This window comes from Pelodiscus sinensis, chromosome 2, assembly GCF_049634645.1.
Source record: "Pelodiscus sinensis isolate JC-2024 chromosome 2, ASM4963464v1, whole genome shotgun sequence".
Lineage (NCBI taxonomy): Eukaryota > Metazoa > Chordata > Testudines > Trionychidae > Pelodiscus > Pelodiscus sinensis.
The window spans coordinates 63132392-63154606 of NC_134712.1; the positions used below are offsets into that span (position 1 = coordinate 63132392).

The window sequence follows — 22215 nt, forward strand, 5'->3', positions numbered from 1 at the left end:
TAATATCACGGGGTAGGCTAACGTCGGGACCAACCCCACGCTGTAGACCCCAGCATCCCAGCCATCATCTAGCTGCACCCATGCTGTCGGGTAGGCCCATATGTCCCCGTGTACACACAACAACTGGATGGTGGCCCCTGCTGGCTCTAGGTTGTGTATTAGGTCCGCCCTAACTAGGGTCTGGCTGCACCCTGAGTCCACCAGTGCCACCGTGGGGTTCCCCTCTACCCTGAGTCTCACTAACATTTTGGAATGGTCTGTTGGCCCCATTCTGGGCTCCGCAGTTAGAGCTTGCCCAAAGGGGCAGACCATGCGGGGCTCCTATTTTCCTTGGGCCCACAGTTGGCCCGCGACCTCCCGCTCCCAGCAGTCCTGTTGCTCTTGTAACCCCGCCAGCTGCCTCTGAAGTTCGGTCAGGTACTCCTCTTGCTGCTGCTGCCAGGTCAACAACCACCCCCTCCACCTCCGAGGCCCTTTTTGCCCTGGTCTACCAACCCCCTTGGCCAGCCCCTCTGCCCAGGGGCGGGGTCGATTACCCACATTCTCCACCACGTGTGGGGGGCTCCCCTTGCGCTCGGGGTGGCCGCCCCCATCCGGGGCATAATCCAGCCCGCTCGGGCCTAGGCCCGAAGCGCGGTGCCCCTTTTTTAGGGGAAATATGGCCCACTGGCTTAGTCTCAAAGTCCACAGCCCCTGCAGTAAGGGAAATATGGCCTCCCAGCCTAGTCCTCAATACGCAGGCCCTGAGGCCTAGTCCCAAAGTCCTTTATCCCAGCCCCCACTCGCCAGGGTCTAGGGCAGCTGGGGTAGGGGGGCCCGGGCCCTCGCTCTCCACCGGGCCCCGACCCAGGGCCCTATTAGCGGCGGGTGGCTCCCACCACTGGCTCGGTGGGGGCTCCTCCCCGCAATGCACCGATCCCTCAGGGGCTTTTCCAGCTCCCTGCCCTGGGTCACTTCCTATCCCCTTTCCCCGGCCCGTAGCGGTCTCTCCGGTCGGCATGAGTCGCGTGGTGGTCGTGGCACGTCCCCCGTCGGCGTCGGGGTTGGGGGACGGCCGGTCCGGTGCCTGGGTCCCAGCGAGGGTAGTCGGCTGGTGGCTCCATCGTCGGAGGTCGAGCTCGGCTTGGGATTGGTGGGGGTGGATCCAGCAGGCCTGGCGGCTCCCTCTCTGTCCGTCCAGTCTTTGCCACGGGCAGTGGGGCACTAGCTCCAGCTCTGGCTGCAGTCTCCTCTTTTGGAGCAGGCCGGCAGTCTTTTATACCCTGGTCGCCCTGGGAGCATGCCCAGTAGGGCTGTGTGGGTGGAGCCCTCTCTGCCCCCGGCACCAGGTGGCTGCCTTGGGCTTGAGTGCGGGGCGGGGCCGCCCTGTCACACCTGGCTCTAAGTGACCTGCCCAAAGTCACACAAGAAGTCTATGGTGGTCTTTCTAATTCTGGGCTAGTGCCCTTTGAAAAAGTTCAGAGCCAGAAACAACTTCATAAACAGTTAAAATGAGTTTATTACAAGCAAATCTGACATAGTATGTAGATCTGGTCTCAGCCAGGTTATAAAAGCATAAAACAAAACAGCTAAATTCCTGTTAAACAAGAATATCACATTGTACATAGCAATCTGAAATTAAATGTCATGTTTCTAGTTTGATTGGATTTTACATTCACCTGTATGCTTTATAGTCAATGTACTTTTTGGAATTCTGCTTTTGTTTTGAACCAGAATGCTGTTGCTGCTGAGTAGCAGTCAGAAGCTTAAATAATGGAGTTAAATAATGTTTTGTTTAAATTGAACTCTAATGTTCGCCTTAAAATTAGGTTAAAAATTAAGAGAAGAGTGGAAAGCAAATTAATTTCCTCTTTGTGGTTCTGCAGGACATGGGTATGTACCTCACATGACCTAGAGAAAGTAAAATAAATTTAGAATTAAAGTTTTTTAACAAACCAACATAATAAGACTGAATACATTAAGCTGTCAGATGCCAGGCATTACATATTCTTATGTGATGCAGGGCAGCTGGAGACAAACACTGTGCGTATTATGCTAATATTATTTAGTCTATTCAGTATCCATGACATCGTATCCTGGTGAGTGTAGGCTACATCAAAATTATTCATCACAGAGAAGAGAAAGAAATAAGGTTAATGAAATTGCATCTTGGCACTACAGTGAAGTAAAACACATCTCTGACTAGAGTACTGAATAGCGTTTGGGATATTCATGAGCTATTCTGTGGGCTTTCGAACTCACATTAACATGTATAACACAGAACTGCCCTGTCAAAGGACACTTATTCTGCTTAGCAATATAACAAGGGATTTACTGTGATTGTTGGATTATAGAGTCCAACAACTTAGATAGATTTTTGGATTGTGTACAATGTAAAAATGACACTAAAGGCCAAATTTTAAAACAGCCTGCTCCAGAAACACAGCTGTGAGTTGAAAATATGGCCCTAAAGGTAGGAGTAAAGCCTGAAATGTTTGCATTAAAGCTGACTTTCCATTTCAGACTGCCTTGATGTGCTGTGGTGTTTTAAGTGGCTTCTGATTTCGTGAAAGAAAAACTACTCATTTCCAAACAGGGTCTATTTACTTTAAAATAAATGAATGGATCTATACCAAAAATCTATGCATTGTTTCTGTTATAGGGCCTGATTCTGTTCCCCCCCACCCCTTACTGAAGCTGAATCATAACTTTCAATCAATGGAACTACTAAGCCCTTTAGGTAGGGGCGATCGTTTCATTCCATGCTTTTAAAACACCTAGCTGTCCTGGTTTAGGACTAGGCATCCCATGTCTCAATGGCCTGTGAAAGTGTGCCTCTCAGCTCAGGTAGACAGATTTGGGCTAGCAGGGCTCATGCTAGTGCTCTAAAAATAGCTATAATTTTAGAAGCAGGGGGGGAGGGGGAGGAGGGGAAGGAAGGACTTCAGAGCCTGAGCTCCAGTCTGAGACATAATGTCACAGTTCTGACAACACAGCCATTTTTAGAGCACTAGTGTGAGCCTTGCTAACAGAACTCTGTTAGCTCATGGGCTGCATAGATATCCCTTAGGTACAATGGTAATACAAATAACAATACTTCGAGAACATACTACTCTGCAAGTACGGGTGGGCCCATAGTTAATTTGCATTTTTTACACTACACACATTCTTTAATACAGGAGAGTAACTGTGTCATTTCTCGTAAGCCTTGATTCCTAAGATTATTGGATGTTGAATCTTCCTCATGTACCCTATAGTGTACAGAACTAGCTAAAGATATTGATACCAGAGGATTTAGTGACCCCCACCACAGGCCTATGTTTAAAAGCAAAGCTACTCAACATACTCAACACACGGCCCACGGGGTAGTTTGGGTTTTCATGGGGCTCAATATGCGACCAATGGGTGGGAATCCTATGAACATAGTCTCCATTGGGAACATGCTCCACAACGGCGAGTCAATATAATGGTCTTCCGTTGATTTGCGTTTTAGTAGTTAAATTCCTGGACTGTCACTGCTCATTACAAGTGCTGTCACATGGGTGGAAATCAGGTAAATATCGCCTTTTATTAATATCAGCAGAACTGACTTAAATGGGGCCTCTGTGTTGTGAAATCAAGCCTCAATCTTTGTATTCATGCCATCAGTGTGAAAGAAGATATTTGCATATATATACAACCACACTTAAGTTGCAGTCCTCAGGATGTACTGTGAGTATCATTGTGGCTTCCGCGGCTCCCAAACTTGAGTAGCCCTGTTTAAAAGGAAAACATTGTTATTCTCCTAACTAATTTATTTTTTAGAAAACTATAGTGTTTTTATTGTATTAAATTTGGCATTTCATCTAGTGCTAGCTCACTACTACAATAATACTAGCATCAATAATGTAGAGTCTATAGTATACCTATACAAGTGAGACTGATAGTCTGGCAATAGTGTAATGTGCTATTAGCTGGAGTTTCTGAGGGCGAACTAGTATTATGTGGTCCTTTCTTGGGCCATGTGAAGGGCCAAGAACATTGCAGCGATTAAGCAGAAGGGAGCCTCACAATTCTCTGTAGCCACGTTTATGATCTTTTCAGGAATTATGTTGATAGCTTCTCAAAAAATCTATAGCCAGCTCTCCTTAAATAGAAAAACTGTGACAAATCCTCAGATAATGTATTTTTAATGACTTAAGAAGAATATTTTCACATCAAATGTTAGGAATGGGGCAAATCCAGCCTGACTTAATTAGCTTCATTAACACTGGTCCTGCTTTTGCTGTTATATATACACTGGATTCTATTTGTTAGTCTCTAAGGGTATGTCTACACTACCCCACTAGTTCGAACTAGCGGGGTAATGTAGGCATACCGCAATTGCAAATGAAGCCCGGGATTTGAATTTCCCGGGCTTCATTTGCATAAGCGGGGCGCCGCCATTTTTAAATCCCCGCTCGTTCGAACCCCGTGCCGCGCGGCTACACGCGGCATGAACTAGGTAGTTCGAACTAGGCTTCCTAGTTCGAACTACCGTTACTCCTCGTGGAATGAGGAGTAACGGTAGTTCGAACTAGGAAGCCTAGTTCGAACTACCTAGTTCGTGCCGCGTGTAGCCGCGCGGCACGGGGTTCGAACGAGCGGGGATTTAAAAATGGCGGCGCCCCGCTTATGCAAATGAAGCCTGGGAAATTCAAATCCCGGGCTTCATTTGCAATTGCAGTATGCCTACATTACCCTCCTATTTCGAAATAGGAGGGTAGTGTAGACATACCCTGAGGGTATGTCTACACTAGCCCCCTAGTTCAAACTAGGGTGGCTAATGTAGGCATTCAAACTTGCAAATGAAGCCCAGGATTTAAATATCACGGGATTCATTTGAATGTTCCAGGGCAGGCACTATTTTTAAATCATCTTAGTTTGAACTGACTGCCCGCGGCTACACACGGCAGTCAGAGGTTAATCCGAACCAAGTCCTTAGTTCAGATTAACTGTTACTCCTCCTGCAATGAGGTGTAACAGTTAATCCGAACTAAGGATTTAGTTCGGATTAACCTCTGACTGCCGCGTGTAGCTGCGGGTAGTCAGTTCGAACTAAGGGGATTTAAAAATGGCACCCGTCCGGGAACATGCAAATGAAGCCCAGGATATTTAAATTCTGGGCTTTATTTGCAAGTTCAAATGCCTACATTAGCCACCCTAGTTCGAACTAGGGGGCTAGTGTAGACATACCCTAAGGGTATGTCTACAATACAGCACTATTTCGAAATAGCTTATTTTGAAATAATGTGCCTAAACACAAAATGCATTTCAAAATAGCATTTTGCTATTTCGAAATAGCATGTCCACACTGATAGGACGCTCAATCACATTTAAGGCCAGCTGGAACTGGTTCTGGCAGGGCATCAGATCAGGAGTTACCTTGTGTGGCTGCTGCCTGAGGCTATCTGAGACCTGTGCTTAAAGGGACCCTCCTGGACAGCCGGTTCTAAGATTTCCTTGCTTGCTTGCCTACCTCGTTGAGGGACAGCAAAGCATTTTTTTCTCTGTGTGCTCTGGTTGCCCTCACTCAGGACACCACAGCACTCTGCAGCATGGAGCTGGCACCACTCTGGGCACTCTGGTGCTTCTCCTGGACGTGTTGCTTCGAGCCTGGCAGCACATTCTGCAGGCAGTAACAGTCTCCCTGGTGTGCCCCACTGGGGGCTTGTGCCTCATTCCTCCCTCACGTCCTTCCACTTACCCCTCCCTAATCCCCCTTCCTGCTGTACAATAAAAGATACATGTGTTCATTACAGCAAAGCCTCTTTATTGAACAAAACTAGGTGGGGGTGGAATGAAACTGAGGTGAGACTGGGGAAAGAAGGTGGGAGAGGGGAGGGATAAACCTGGGAGGAAGGAGCTGACAGGGGGAGGCAAGGGGAAGAAGGGGGAGGAGAAGCACAGGGTTGGGAGTCTTGCTGGCCCAACTGTGTCTCAGCACCACAGGTACAGGGGGCTCAGTGTCCCTGGGGGTGTGGGGAGGGTGGGGAGGAAGAAGCGGGAGGGGGAGAATGAGTGGGAGGAGGAGCTGGGGAGGCAGCAGGGGCTGTAGCAGCAGGAGGCAGCAAGCTCTGCCCCAGAGTCGATGACCACCTGGGGGCAGGGCCAAATTTAGACCATTAGAGGCCCTAAGCACTGAAAAGATTATGGTGCCCCCCATATGTAATTCAAAATAAAAACAATACTATACCGTAAAATAAAATGTTATTTTTAGAAATGACACAAATCTTACATGTATGCTGAAATTAAAATAGCTTCTTTCTAGATTTTCTGATTGCAAAATTCTGGATAAGTTCATTGAAGCTGACTTGACGAAGCATGTCCGCTTCCATACACAATAGGGAAAGTGAATTAAGTCTGTCCTGACACACTGTTGTTCTCTGAGGGTTTTTTATTCTTTTCAGTTGAGAAAAAGAGCTTTTTGCGGAGCAGTTAGTAATCATCAGTGTTAGAAAAATACGTAGTGAGATCTCTACATTTGGAAATACATATTGTATTCCTTCTTTCAATATTGTGTCATGAAGATCAATATGACTGAATTTCATTTTTCCTGTTTTATTAAACTTTGTGTGCATATAATAGTGGAACTGCTGTACTTCTCCACAGAGATTCATGTTCAAGTCAACAGGGTACGAGTCAACTAGCTTTTGGGAACCTTGTGAATATTGTTTGTCAGATAAGTCCATATCGTTTCAAAAAGAAAATCTACTTGATACTTCTTTGTACACTTCACCTCTCCTCTTCATATGAACTTCAAGTGTATCAATTATAGCGTAGTAAGTAGATATGTGAAATTTGTCTCTAGGATTCAATGATGTTTCTGTTGCACTTCTATCATATGCTTGTTTTTTCCTGATTCGCTTGCGGGACTGGGCTTCTTTGTAGTTAGTATCAGGCAAGATATCTTTTGATATGTCTTCAAATCTTTCAAAATCATTCCTCGAAGTGTGCAAGTGGTCTGCTAATGATTGACAGAGGTCTGCACGTGTTTTCAAATCCAATTCTTTTTCTTGGAGAGCTTGACTTGTGTGGTAAAAGTGTTGTAAAATTTCATTCTACATGGTCAACATGAATATAAACTCTCTTTCTTGCATCTTGTTTGCAATATTTTCTGCCTCTCGTTAAGTTTCTCCTTTTTGTGATTGGTCTTCAGCGATACTTTCTAATGCATCCACAATCTTTGAGTAGGACTCCAGAATTGCACTTGTTGCCATTGTATGTGTCTCCCAGCAAGTATTAGAAAGAGATTTCAACACACAACCATTGCCCAAATATGTTTTAAGAACTGCCCATCCGTGTGTTGAGGCAGAGAAAAATGTATAAAGTAATTGGACTGTTGAGAAAAAACTTACTGCCACCGGACAACAATCAACAGCATTGCAGCCAACAAGATTGAAAGAGTGTGCAGCACATGGTATGAATATGGCATATTTGTTCTGTTCTAAAAGCTTCTTCTTCATTCCTTGATAATGGCCTGACATGTTGGCAGTGTTGTCATAAGATTGACCTCTGCACTTTGAGAAATCTATTTTGCAAACTTGGTACAGATAATGCAGTACTTGATTTGCCATTTCTTCACCAGTATGGCTTTTCAAATTGAGGAATGTTATAAATCGTTCAACTGGTTTTCCATCTGTAGGAGACACATATCAATTGATCGATATGTGAAAGATCAGGTGTAGAGTCAACAGATAAACCGAAGTACCCAGCAGCACTTATTTCATCCACAATAGCTGAACGAACTTTGTCACTCATTAGACCAATGAGTTTATCAAATAATTGTCTTGGATAAGTATGATGGGTTACCTTTGCCAGCATTCCCATATTTTGAGATATGGCCTGCTAAAAATGGGTCAAACTGAGCCACAAGCTCCAACAATCCCAAGAAATTTCCATTCTGCAATGATCCAAATGTGTCAAAGGCAGACCACGTTCAGCTAATGTTTGAATAACAGCTATAATATGCTGCAGGACATGTTGCCAGTATTCATGCTCCCCTTTAATTTGTTCTTCCAATTTTTGTGTCAATCCAAGGCCCTGTCTTTGATTTAAATATGTCAACATTGACTCTCTGGGAGTAGTGTTATTTTTATGTTGTTCAATTAAAACAGTATTCCACCAGTCACTAAATCTATCTGCAGCAAACCGGGATGTTGAAGGTTTATATGCAAAACGTTTGCAAACAAAACAGTACACAGACCCTGTTGATGGTGAATACAGTAGCCAGGAAGTCTAACAAAATTCTGATTTTTCCCATGATGACTACTTCAATACTTTCTTTGAAATATCAAATATCAATTTTTTTAATCTAATTTTTTTTTGATGCCCCTGCTTTGCTGGTGCCCTAAACATGTGCTTAGTCTGCCTATTGGGTAATCCAGCCCTGCCTGGGGGGCATGGATTGTCCTGCCCCCCAGGATGTGGTCCACGGCATCAAAATAGAGGTGGGGGTCTGTGTCTGCCCCTGGTTGTGAGCTGCCCTCTGTGGCCCTGGCATACGCCTGCTACTGCTCCTTTATTTTCATGCGAACCTGCTCCTGGGTTCACATGTGGTCTTGGGTGGCCAGGCTGGCAGCCATCCGCCTGTAGACAGTTGCGTTCCTCTGTTTAGTGCAGAGATCATGGACGTTGGAGGCATCCCCCAAAACCTAAATTAGGTCCCTGATCTTTGCACTGGGCCAGGCAGGCGCCCACCTTTTCCAGCCCCTGGCAGGCTCCTGGGAGTTGGTAGACTGGTCCTGGGGAGTGGTGGAGGGCTGGCTGGCACTGGCTGCCTGGCTCATGCTGGGGCCATTGGGTCAGGTGCAGTGACTGCTGGCTCTGGGCTGGCAGGCTTGGAGCTGGCACAGGCACTGTGGCCAAAGTCCACCCCTTAAGGGGCTCCAGGGAAGGGGGAGGGAGAGACGTTTTCTTGGTTGTGTCCAGAGTGGCCACCAGGGCACCCTGGGAGGGGCTGGAGGCCCCCTATTTCAAAATAAGCATCTATACAGTGCTTATTTCGAAATAGCAGTTTCGAAATTGGTGCTAATCCTCATGTAATGAGGTTTACCAATTTTGAAATAAGCCCTCCGCTATTTCGATTTAATTTTGAAATAGCCAGTTTGGCTGTGTAGACTCTGGTAAAGTTATTTCAAAATAACGGCTGTTATTTCAAAATAACTTTGCTGTGTAGACATACCCTAAGCAGCGTTATTTCAAAATAACTGATGTTATTCCAAAATAACAAAGTGCACAATCTACACTACAAGCTATTATTCGAAATACTGTCAAGCTGGAGGACTTCTTACTCTGACTCCTGGTAAGCCTCATTTCACGAGGAGTAAGGGAAATAAAAGGAAGAGTGTTTTTCCTTCGACTTCCTGCTGTGTAGACAGCGCCAAAAGCTAAGTTAAGCTCCTTCGACTTAAGCTACACAATGGACGTAGCTCAAGTTGTGTAGCTTAATTCGACTTTAGCAATGCTGTGTATACATACCCTTAGGTGGCACAGGACTGTTTGTTGTTTTTAAAGTTACAGACTAACACAGCTATTTCTCTGAGACTTTTTATAATAAATAGGAGGTGAGAAGCTTTCTAAAAAGCTATTTCATACCATATTTTAGCAAATGGAAATGTGTTTAATCCCCCCGCTCCTGAGAGGATCTAAAATATTTAATCCTTGTTATCAACCAGAAATCTAAATATATTAGTTAATTAAGTTTAACTTAAAAAATGAATAGAGCAAAATTAGGGCTAGCTAAATGAGACCAATTCAAATATAGCATATAGAGAAAACATTAATTTAAAATGACTTAATTTCGAGAATACTATATATTCTCAGTTCATTACTCATGAATATGCCTAAAAAATATTTGGCAGTTTTTAAGTCAGTTTCAGAATGTTATTTGAGAAGTGGGAAACACATCCAAGTTTCATGTGTTAAACTGTACGTCCACTGTACTTCAAAGGATGGAAGATTTAGGAATATGTTTTATTTACCACTATGCCAAATGTACACTGATTAAAAGAAAAAAAATCAGGATTTAAAGGCCATTTAATTTAATGAGAGACTCTCCTAGCTCTTATGCAGGTACTCCAATAGAAAGTCCTAGGGAGGAACAGGTCAGCTGATTAACCAGTGTTGACCACTGGTTAACCACTGTTGCATTTATGTTGCTGTACAGGTATCTTCTTTTTAATATCTGCCGGTACTTTTGTTCCTATGTTGCTGCTGTTTGTAGCCAAATGATGCTGTTCTCTGTGGGTATGTCTACACTACAGCATTATTTCGAAATAAGCTATTTTGAAATAGCTTATTTTGAAATAACACATCTACACACAAAATGCATATAGAAATAGCGTTTTTCTCTTTCAAAATAGCATGTCCACACTGAGTGGATGCTGAATCACATTTAAGGCCAGCTGGAACCAGGTCTGGCAGGACATCAGGTCAGGAGTGTCTTTGTGTGGCTGCTGCCTGAGGCTATCTGAGACCCATGCTTAAAGGGACCACCCCTGCACAGCTGGTTCTCAAGTTTTCCTGCTTGCTTGCCTACCTCAATGAGGAACAGCAAAGCATTTTGTCTCTGCATGCTCTGCTTGCCCTTACTCAGGACACCACAGCACTCTGCAACATGGAGCCGGAGCTGCCCCCGGGCACTCTGGTGCTTCTCGTGGACACGTTGCTGTGAGCCTGCCTGCATTTTCTGCAGGCTGCCATCTAGGAGGTCCATCAGGGGGCTGCCAGTATCCAGGAGGCCCTGCAGGAGAGCTTCCACCCTGAGGAGCTCTAAAGCCTCCCTGGTCTGCCCCACTGGGGGCTTGTGCCTCATTCCTCCCTCACGTCCTTCCATTTATCCCCCTCCACTGCCCTTCTTGATGTAAAATCAAATAGATGTTTTTTCATGAACACACTCTCTTGATTTAACAAAACTGGGGGGGAGGGGAACTCCGGTGAGACTGGGGAAAGGAGGCGCGAGAGGGGAGGAGAAAGAGTGGAAGAGGGGAGGGGGAAACCTGGGAGGAGGGAGCTGGAAGAGGGAAGCAAGAGGAAGAAGCGGGAGGGGAAGCTCAGGGCTCAGGGGTGGGGGTCTCGTTGGACTAACTTGATTTTCATGCAAACCTGTTCCTGGGTTTGCATGGGGCCTTTGGTGGACAGGCTGGTAGCTATCCTGCCATAGACGACCTTTGCTGGTGCCCTAAGCATGTGCTTAGTCTGACTATTGGGTAATCCAGCCCTGCCTGTGGGGCATGGACCATCCTGCCCCCCAGGATGTGGACCATGGCATCAAAATAGTGGCGGCAGTCTGGGTCTTCCCCTGGTTGTGAGCTGCCCCCTGTGGCCCTGGCATACGCCTGCTGCAGCTCCTCTCTTTTCATGCGAACCTGCTCCTGGGTTCACATGTGGCCTTGGGTGGCCAGGCTGACAGCCATCCGCCTGTAGACGGTTGCGTTCCTCTGTTTAGTGCAGAGATTATGGACATTGGAGGCATTCCCCCAAACCTGAATTAGGTCCCTTATCTCTGCACTGGACCAGGAAGGTGTCTGCCTTTTTTGGCCCTGGGTGGGCTCCTGGGAGCTGGCAGACTGCTCCTGGGGAGGGGTGGAGGGCTGGCTGGCACTGGCTGCTTGGCTCATGCGGGGGCCACTGGGTCAGGGGCAGTGACTGCTGGCTCTGGGCTGGCAGGCTTGGAGCTGGCACAGGCACTGTGGCCAAAGTCTACCCCTTTAAGGGCCTCGAGGAGGGGAGGAGGGAGAGGAGTGTTCTTAGTTGAAGCTGGAGTGGCCACCAGGGCACCATGGGAGGGCTGGAGGCCCCCTATTTCAAAATAAGTGTCTACATAGCACTTATTTCGAAATAGCTATTTTGAATTTGGCGTTATTCCTCATACAACGAGGTTTACCAAATTCAAAATAAATGCTCTGCTATTTTGAATTTATTTCAAAATAGCGGTTTGGCTATGTAGATGCTGGTAAAGTTATGTTGAAAAATGGGCTGTTATTTTGAAATAACTTTTCTGTGTATACATACCCTATTACTTTTCAGTTTGGCTACATTTTACTATTGTCCAGACTTTATTTCCCTCTTTCTTAATACAATGCTGTCAAAAATGTTAGCCATCTATTTACAATGCTGACACTTCTGTTTGTTGATTTACTATGCTGATGCATACTTCTCTATTGCCATGGATGATCCTGACCCCAGAAGAATAATCCTATTCCACTGTGTGAAAATGGCAGGGCACATCTGATATAGAATCCCAAATAGGTTATGCAAAGTGTGAGGAGAGCAGAGGAAGTTCTAGATATTAATGCGTGAGGTGGAGTGGGAAGAGGTCTATTGCAGGGTGACAGATTCAGCGACCTTGCAGAAAGATATGTGGCTCTTCTGTTGAGTAACCTCATGTCAGATGTTTGTCCAGCTATTAGAGACATAGAGGTATTTTTTCTTATTTACTCCAAGTGTTGGTCAGTTTTGTGAAGCTAGCACTGATCTAGGACAAATAAGAGGGACCGATTCTTGCCTTGAAAAAGCTTTGAGGCAATTTGATTGTAAGCCAGTGCTGAATTTGGCCTAGTAAGTTTGTGAACATTTTATTTGATATATTTAACATTAAATCTGATAGTTATTAATTTAGGGGTTTTAGGTATAACTGGAATTTTTCCCAAACTTCTGTTCACCTATTTTTTTTGTTAGCTATTAATATTCACATTCACCAAAGGCAGGAAAGCATTAAAATACCCAGCAGTCTATTCTGTTCTGTTCCAAGAACATGTCAAATAGCTAGATATTGAACAGGCCTGTGTGTAACAGAGCAGACTTAGCTGAGATGACTAAAGAAAATGTTATCATTAGTTCAGTAGGCAAACAGTGTTAGGAGACAGAAAACACTTTGTGGAAGCCAGGAGTCTTAAGTCATTACTTACTGGTCACAATCAGATTGCAAGCCACATCCAAAAATATCAACATTCCTGCTGAAGTTAGAAATGACCAAAATGAAAATACAGCATATCAGACTAAGAGGAAGAAAATGAAGTGGTGGATGTTTCTGCCCATCTCCTTCCCCCACACTCTGAGGCTACGTCTAGACTGGCATGATTTCCGGAAATGCTTTTAACGGAAAAGTTTTCTGTTAAAAGCATTTTCAGAAAAGAGCGTCTAGATTGGCACGGACGCTTTTCCGCAAAAGCACTTTTTGTGGAATAGCGGCCATAGCCAATCTAGACATGCTTTTGCGCAAAAAAGCCCCGATCGCCATTTTCGCGATCAGGGCTTTTTTGCGCAAAACAAATCTCAGCTGTCTACACTGGCCCTTTTACACAAAAGTTTTGCGCAAAAGGGACTTTTGCCCGTATGGAAGCAGCATAGTATTTCCGCAAAAAGCACTGATTTCTTACAGTAGGAAGTCAGTGCTTTTGCGGAAATTCAAGCGGCCAGTGTAAATAGCTGGCAAGTTTTTCCGGAAAAGCGGCTGATTTTCCGGAAAACCTGGCCAGTCTAGACACAGCCTGAAAGTAGAAGGTTTTTGGCACAAAGTGGTTGCCATGTTTCCAGAAGATTCTATGTATATGGAGAAAATGTGGTTCTATGCCAATGTGCACTACCTTTGTCAAGTTGTAACTTTTCAATGGCAACCATTTGTGTGATGCCAATACTTATATATTGCCACAAAACAGAAAAATGTGAGCACTGAAAACCAATGAATATACTCTCCTACCTTAATTCCAACATGCTGTTGCTTAAAATGTTCATACAACAATAAGCACAGTGTTGAATCTTAGAAAACCATAAGAGTGTAGTCATTGGATAGTGAGCTTTATGTATTTGAAATATTGTGCATGTGCCCCACTACTACGTGCATTTTATAAATTTAAAATATGTATAGAACTCACTTGTAGAAAAATTATTGAGTTACTCAGTGGCATCTTGTTTACAAATGAGACGTTATATATTATAAAATAAATACCACGAATAGATATAATAATGCTACCATCTAAGGGTTTTTTTAATAGTCTTAGGCTCAGTGTAAATTCACTCATGCACAATTTAGTGTTTTCTCTTTTTTAATCAACTCTACCCTACCCGTGAACAAAGTAACAAAAAACACAAAGGCAGATGGACATCATAGGGCAGATCCTCAGCCATTATAAATTGTCACAGCTCTGTTGAAGCCAAAGGAGTTAGGATAGTGAGGGGCTGCATGAGTGGCCCTCCATCTCAGTGGGCTGCAATGATTGTCGTAACCAAGATGGCCTCCCAGGATAGGGCAGTTTTGCTAACTGCACTTACAGGCCTAGAATTTGTGAGGTGTGCCAATTTAATCACAGCAATGATTTGACTGGATGGAGAGGGAGCGCATGGCTCTTACACTGTTTTATGCAATCAGCATGCATCTCACTTCCATGCTCTTGCTTTAAGCATGTGTCACTTTATAATACCAATAGGAAAAAAACTACACAGACAAAAACCAGCAGAATCCAGGAACCCTGTAAACAAAATATATTGTGGGCCACACATAGAACCCTAATGGGTCACATGCAGTCTACCACTAATCTATGACTACCTACCCCCCCAAGGGAAGAATGTCTCCCATGTATGTAGTTTGGTGTCACACCTCCCTCACAAATCTCAGCACTGGATAAGCTCATGTCACAGGGTATCACTGGGATCACGAAGGCCCTGTTTCTGCACAGAGAACTGCATAGGCATATCTCCGTGCCTAAGTGAAGTCCTAGTTTTGGCTCGAGGCTAAATTTAGCTTGAATAGTGTGCTATCAGCAACATCATCTCTATGTAGCTTTTCCCATAAAGTAGGAGAGCACCTGGTTGCACCTTTTCAAACAGCTTTCACTCACATCAGAAAAATATTTGTATACAGTATTTATCAAATGTGTTTTTCAGGATAAATCTTTGGAGAAATGAAAAAAAAAAACAATTCCCATATATCACTTTAAAAAGTATTTTTTAAAGTGTGCTAATATTATAGCTTCTGTATGAGAAAAACACGTGTCTAGGCATTTCCATTGCTGCAAGATGGATTGAATTAATCTGTGGTGTAAATCCATTGAAGTAAATGCACCATCAGGAATAAATGTGGCATATTTACAAACTAGAATCCAAATGAGAGAGACATTGTTAATCCTTACAGACAAAATTCAGTGGTTTCCTTAGCAATGAGAATGACATGAGAGCTCCCAGAAGAGTTTCTTTCTCCTTTCTGGTGGTTTTCTCCGGTAAATTCATTTGTTTACCTACTAGCATCAAGAATCAGATACTTAATGTCTAGCCTGAATTGATATTGTGAACTGATGCAGAAAGAATGGATTAACTGTTTGTTCTTATCGCTAAGCCTCTAGTAAACCCCAGCTGGTTCACCTCTGTCCACATTTAGAAACATTAATGAATTTTTAATGTTAATATTCAGTTCCTTTTCAAGCTAAAAGTACAGATTTGCAGCTATAGTAACTGTCACAGCATTGGAATAATCCAGGTGGACTGGTGTCCCTTAGTACGATTTCTATTCCACCACTTGTGGGTCACATGAATGAATTTCATTGTAAAAAACACAAGCCCTTAATATAGGGGGACGATAGGCAAAAAGGATTTTCCCCACCTGTTAGGAAGCCAAAATCTTTTGATTACAAATTCATTTCTGGATCCTTTATTGGGAAGCTCTTTACAACCATCCACACCAAGTTCTTTAAAAAGAACAGTGATACAATATATTGAGAAGTCATTCTTCCATGCACTGATTAGGCCTCAATTGCAGTATTGTGTTCAGTTCTGGGCGTCACATGTCAAGAAAGCTATGGAGCAATTGGAAAGGGTACAGAGAAAAGCAACAAAAATGATTAAAGGACTAGAAAACATGAGCTATGAAGGAAGACTGAAAGAACTGGGTTTGTTTAGTTTGGAAAAGAGAAGACTGAGAGGAGGCATGACTGTAGTTTTGAAGTACCTAAAAGGGTGTTACAAGGAGGAGGGAGAAAAATTGTTCTCCTCAATCTCTAATGATAGGACAAGAAGCAATTGGCTTAAATTGAAGCAAGTGAGGTTTAGGTTGGACATTAGGAAAAATTTCCTAACTGTCAGGGTGGTTAAACACAGGAATAAATTGCTTAGGGAGGTTGTGCAATCATCACCATTGGAGATATGCTGGCTCTGGGAGCTACCCCCACTGCAGTTCTGCAGAGCAGCCCCTTATGACTAACTAATCATGTAGTCGACATAAATAGTATAAACTACGCGATTAGCCAGATAACCACAATTTAACATCCTTGATCAGGGATGATTCAGATGGTGCTTGGTCCTGCTGTGAAGGGGATTGTTTTTCATACTTTGAAACAGGTGTGCTATTTTTACACCTTAAAACCAACCACAAATAAAATAAAAATAAAAATAAATAAAAATGCAGCCCTGGTGCTGAAACAAGGGGGGGTAGAAAGGATTTTTACTGGGGGAAAAATAACCTGTATGAACTAGTAAAAACTGGTTTTGACATAGTTGATTTATGAGACAATTTTGAAAAATGTGCTGCAAGAAGAATAGTACATGCTTTAACATCAGTGGGGTTTTTAATAAAAATAATGAAACATTTAGAGAACTGGAAGATGTGCTATGACTATGTGCATATTAATTTAGAAATGTACTCAAATACGCTGGCAATTTGCAATGAATGAACTTATTGTACAGTGTGTGGTGAATGCGTCTGACGTTCAAGATGTTGAAGACAATGAGCTTGCTCAGGTGTGTCTGAGGGGCAGAATTTGTCTTCTAGAGTCTTCATTATTAGTGATGAAGTGCAAACCCAAAAGAACAAAGTGTGATTTTCCAATCTCTGGAAGAACATGCAGTGCAAGCATTTCAGGGTGATGGGGGAGGGAATCTTTTTATTTCTGTACTGAACAAATTTAAAGTAGAAGTCAACAAGATGCAATAAATATGTGAGCCCCCCGTTTTATATTTTTGCAGAAATGAACTTTAAAATAATGTAAAATTTCTAACCAATATTCCCATGCCTCCCATAACTTTGATGCTTGTTACTGGCAGACAAGTTTCCTTAATCTTTTACTCATGTGACAGATCACCATGCAAAGCACTCTGACTTGTGTCAGTTCCAGAGCTGCTTTTTAGAGACTAATTGCATGATATGAACACAGATTAGTTCCATCTATAAAGCAAAGTTTCCCCACTGAAGTATAAGCCCTACAACAAATGTTCCCTCTAATCGTTTTCATCCATGTGCAGAATACATTTTTATGTGCACCAAGACATGTGTGAATGTGCACCACTGGTAGAAACAAAAACATAGCTGTGGCCACTCTGCCAATCAGTGGGGCGACATTTGATTCCTGAGCGGCCGCACAAGTACCCAGCTTATAGGGAACACTGCCTGCAGGAAAGTCTGGGCTGTCCCGCTGCCCGCGTGCTCCGCGGCTTTGCTCCGTGTCTCCCTGGTCTGCTGGGGGGAGCCCCCCCTAGCAGACCAGGGAGACGGGGAGTAAAGCCGCGGAGGACCCAGATGGCGGGACTGCGGCGCGTCTCGGTACCGCCGCCTGTGTCTCCCTGGTCTGCTGGGGGGGGGGCGCAACTAGTGCACCCCCCCCCCCAGCAGACCAGGCTTTTCTCCGGACGCCTGTGGTAGAGCATCTGGGGCGCTGCCAGTTGGTCCTGCAGCGCCGCTCTGGGCGCTACTGGACCAACCCGGCAGCACCCCAGCTACTCTGCCCCAGGCGTCCTGATTTAGCCGCTGCTGGTCAGTTTCAGCAGCGGCTGAATCAGGACGCCTGGGGCAGAGCACCCCAGTGCTCTGCCCCAGGCGTCCCCAAGTCAGCCGCTGCTGAAACGGACCAGCGGCTGACTACAGGAAGCCCGAGGCAGAATTGCTCTGCCCCGGGCTTCCTGGAATCAGCCGCTGATCAGTTTCAGCAGCAGCTGACTTGGGAACGCCTGGGGTTCTTAAGTTGAATCTGTATGGGTACGTCTACACTACAACGTTAGTTCGAACTAACTTAGTTCGAATTAGTTAATTCGAACTAAGCTAATTCGAACTAACGCGTCTAGAACTAAAAACTAGTTCGAATTAGCGTTTTGCTAATTCGAACTAGCAAGTCCACATTGAGTGGACCCTGAACAGGGCTTAAGGATGGCCGGAAGCAGTGCCGGCAGGGCATCAGAGGAGGACTTAGAGCGTGGAGATGCTGTCTCAGGCTAGCTGAGGGCTGCGCTTAAAGGGTCCCAACCCCCACCCCGGACAGACAGTTCTAAGGGGTGCCCCGCTTGCAAAGCAGTCCTGGCTTGGATTGCCCGGAGTACCCACACTGGGCACATCACAGCACTCGGCCACCAGGGAAACCTGGGGAGGGCTAGCCTCCCACTAGTTCGAACTAAAGGGCTACACTAGCCCTTAGTTCGAACTAGTTACTCTGCCCCGGGCTTCCTGGAATCAGCCGCTGATCAGTTTTAACAGGCTGAATCTGGACGCCAGTTCCGACTTACTGGGGGTATGTCTACACTACAAAGTTAGTTCGAACTAACGGACGTTAGTTCGAACTAACTTTCCGAGGCGCTACACTAGCGCTCCGTTAGTTCGAACTTAATTCGAACTAACGGAGCGCTTAGTTCGAACTAGGTAAACCTCATTTTACGAGGACTAACGCCTAGTTCGAACTAGCTAGTTCGAACTAAGGGCTGTGTAGTCCTTTAGTTCGAACTAGTGGGAGGCTAGCCCTCCCCAGGTTTCCCTGGTGGCCACTCTGGCCAACACCAGGGAAACTCTATGCCCCCCTCCTGGCCCCGGACCCCTTAAAGGGGCACGGGCTGGCTACGGTGCCCGTGCCAGGTGCAAGCCTTCCAGCACCCAGCTAGCAGACCCTGCACCTGGCACGGCACAGAGCCACCCACCCGATGCCCCCCAGCCCACCCCCTCTTCCCGGGTCCAGGCTGGCGGCTCCCGGGAGCTTGCCCTGGACCGCAAGAGGCGGGCACCTTCCTGGGCTAGTGCAGACATCGTGGACCTCGTCCACGATCTCTGCACTAGGCACAGGAAAGTGGCCGGCTAGGGCAGGATAGCTGCCAGCCTGGCCACCCAGGAGCAGGTGTGCATGAAAATCAAGGGGGTCCACTGAGATCCCCGACACTGAGCCCAGAGCTTACAATGGCCGTCCTGGGTCAGACCAAAGGGCCATCTAGCCCAGTAGCCTGTCTGCCGACAGCGGCCAACCCTAGGGACCCTCGAGGGGATGGACCGAAGACAGTGACCAAGCCATTTGTCTCGTGCCATCCCTCTCCAGCCTTCCACAAACTTTGGGCAGGGACACCACTCCTACCCCCTGGCTAATAGCACTCCATGGACCCAACCTCCATGACTTGATCTCACTTCCCTTTAAACTCTGTTCTAGTTGTAGCCTTCACAGCCTCCTGCAGCAAGGAGTTCCACAGGTTAACTCTTTGCTTTGTGAACAACAACTTTCTCTTACTAGTTTGAAACCTGCTACCCATTCCTTTCCTTTGGTGTCCTCTAGTCCTTCTTTATGGGAACTCATGAAAAACTTTTCTGTGTGCACCCTCTCCACCCAACCCCTGCTTTTAGAGATCTCTATCCTGTCCCCCCTCCGTCTCCTCTTTTCTAAGCTGAACAGTCCCAGTCTCTGTAGCCTCTCTTCATCTGGGACCTGTTCCCAACCCCTGATCATGTTAGTTGCCCTCCCCTCTCCCAGCCTTTCTCTTCCCCTCTCCCACCTCCTTTTCCAAGTCTCCTGCAGTTTTGTTCAACAAAGACAGAGTCAATGTTGGAAGAAATGTTATCTTTATTTTGTACATCAATAAGAAGGGGGGCTAGGGAAGGGTAAGTGGAAGGAGGTGAGGGAGGAATGGGGTACGAGCCCCCGATGGGGAGGACTGGGTTGGCTCTGCGGGCTTCTGGGGGTGGAAGCTCTCCTGCAGCCCCCCGATTACCCCCTCTTGCCAGATGGCAGCCTGTGGCAAGTACAGCCAGGCTGATGGCCGAGTGCTGTGATGTGCCCAGTGTGGGTACTCCGGGCACTCCAAGCCAGAACTTCTTTGCAAGCGGGGCACCCCTTAGAACTGTCTGTCCGGGGTGGGGGTCGGAACCCTTTAAGCGCAGCCCTCGGCTAGCCTGAGACAGCATCTCCATGCTCTAAGTCCTCCTTTTATGCCCTGCCGGCACTGCTTCCGGCCATCCTTAAGCCCTGTTCAGAGTCCACTCAATGTGGACTTGCTAGTTCGAATTAGCAAAACGCTAATTCGAACTAGTTTTTAGTTCTAGACGCGTTAGTTCGAATTAGCTTAGTTCGAATTAACTAATTCGAACTAAGTTAGTTCGAACTAGCGCTGTAGTGTAGACGTACCCATACAGATTCAACTTAAGAACAAACCTACAGTCCCTATCTTTTACGTAACCCGGGGACTGCCTGTACTCCATTCCTAAATGTTATCATCACCAGCCTCTTCTGAATCTATGTACTCTGACTCAGATCAGTTTGGAGCACACTCCCAAGTCAGATAATTTCACATTCAATCACTGATCTCATGGTCTCTAAGTCAGAAGTGCTTGACTGCAGACTGTTCATCTTTTGTGTAACATTTAAAGGGGTGGAACTGGTGGCAAGTCAAACCCATTAAGTGTCTTTCACTGTCAATGGAGGTCACTAAATATCTCTAGTCATTCTTTTACCAGGAATCTTTCACTGAAGATGGACTTCAGCTTCGAGTTCTCTGGCATGACAATTTCAAAGCATAGCCCCTGACCTTGCCAGACTGAGTTCACTTGCTTTCTGCTCCACGATATGCTCTTCTCTAGACACAGAAGTCTAGCTCTCACTGGTTTTAAACTGCATCATTGATCATACAGAGTTCCAGGGCTGTGAATACAGTTATTAAAAAAAGTTTTAATGGTTTTGTTTATATAAAGATGAAAGTATTCTCTAGATATTTTGTTCTTTAATAACATAGTTCTCCATTTAGTCTTCTAAAATGTATTCTATTCCCTTGTTTGATCTCTAGCTCATGAGAAATCTTTGATACACAATATTTCCCTTTTCCCTGTTCATGTATGTTATCTTCATATTTCCAGGCTGTAAATACTGACTAGTTGTTGTTGTTGTTTTGGCCATTTGCCAACACCATAGTATATGCTTCTGCTTCAGTCTCTTATCTACTCTATAAAACCCAGCATTTCTGAGGGGAGTGGAAGGTATGGGGCCAGAATGTTAACAGCTGCTGAAGCTTCAGTGGTCACTAAGGTGACCTAGCTTTGATGAAGCTTCTCTACAACCAGGCTGTGGTCTTGCATGGAAGATTCTTTGCCTACTCCATCATCCCTTTCCGGCCATAAAAGCAGGACCCTGCAGTTTGGACTTTGCCCCAAAGGGCTACTAAGCAATACTAATGATAAAGAGCAGATGCCAGTAGTATGTTCAGTATATGACAAAAATGTAATGTCTACTGTGACCACAATTCTAGCATTAGATACTAGGGGTATGTCTAGACTGCATCCTTCTGTCAGCAGAGGGATGCAGATTAGGCAGGTGGACATTGCAAATGAGGCAGGTATTTAAATATCCTGTGTCTAATTTGCATTAAAATGGCAACCGCGTTCTGCCGACTGAGCACTTTGTCGGCAAAAAGCGGCAGTCTAGAGGGGGAATCAGTCGAGAAAGAAAGCCTTTTTCGACAGATCCCTTATGCCTCCTGCAAGGAAGTTTGCAGGATCTGTCGAAAAAGGTTTTCTTTCTTAACAGATCCCCCTCTAGACTGCCGCTTTTTGCCGACAAAGTGCTGAGTCGACAGAACGTGGCAGCCATTTTTATGCAAATTAGGCATGGGATATTTAAATCCCTGCCTCATTTGCAATGTCAAGCTGCCTAATCTGAATCCCTCTGCCAACAGAGAGATGCAGTCTAGACATACCCTAGAACTGCTGCCCTGCTTAGGGCTGATTTGCTTTCCATCCTTCTCTGAAGTTTAACATGCTTCCAGATTCCCAACAGCCAATGCTCCCAGTTCTAATAATTACAAGCAGCATCTAAACACCACACATGTGTAAATATTCAAAACTAAAGCTAACAAGCAAGATTCTCTCTGCTCTGCATAGACATTATTGGTCTTTTGACTATTACCCTAGTGTTCTTGGTCACAGTTTTGTTTCCTCTCACTATTGTTTCACTGCTACAGGCCATGAGTTGCCTGCCATCTGCATGCATGTCATTGTAA

General features: G+C 45.2%; 1 long non-coding RNA gene across 1 annotated transcript in view; it reads right to left on the bottom strand.

The window, feature by feature from the left end:
• Nucleotides 1-1022: 1022 nt before the first annotated feature.
• Nucleotides 1023-22215, bottom strand: part of LOC112546285 (uncharacterized) — a 108964-nt gene continuing 87771 nt past the window's right edge. Inside the window, exon 5 of the long non-coding RNA XR_012901440.1 lies at nt 1023-3734. This is a non-coding gene — a long non-coding RNA (uncharacterized LOC112546285). The remainder of the gene's footprint in view (nt 3735-22215) is intronic.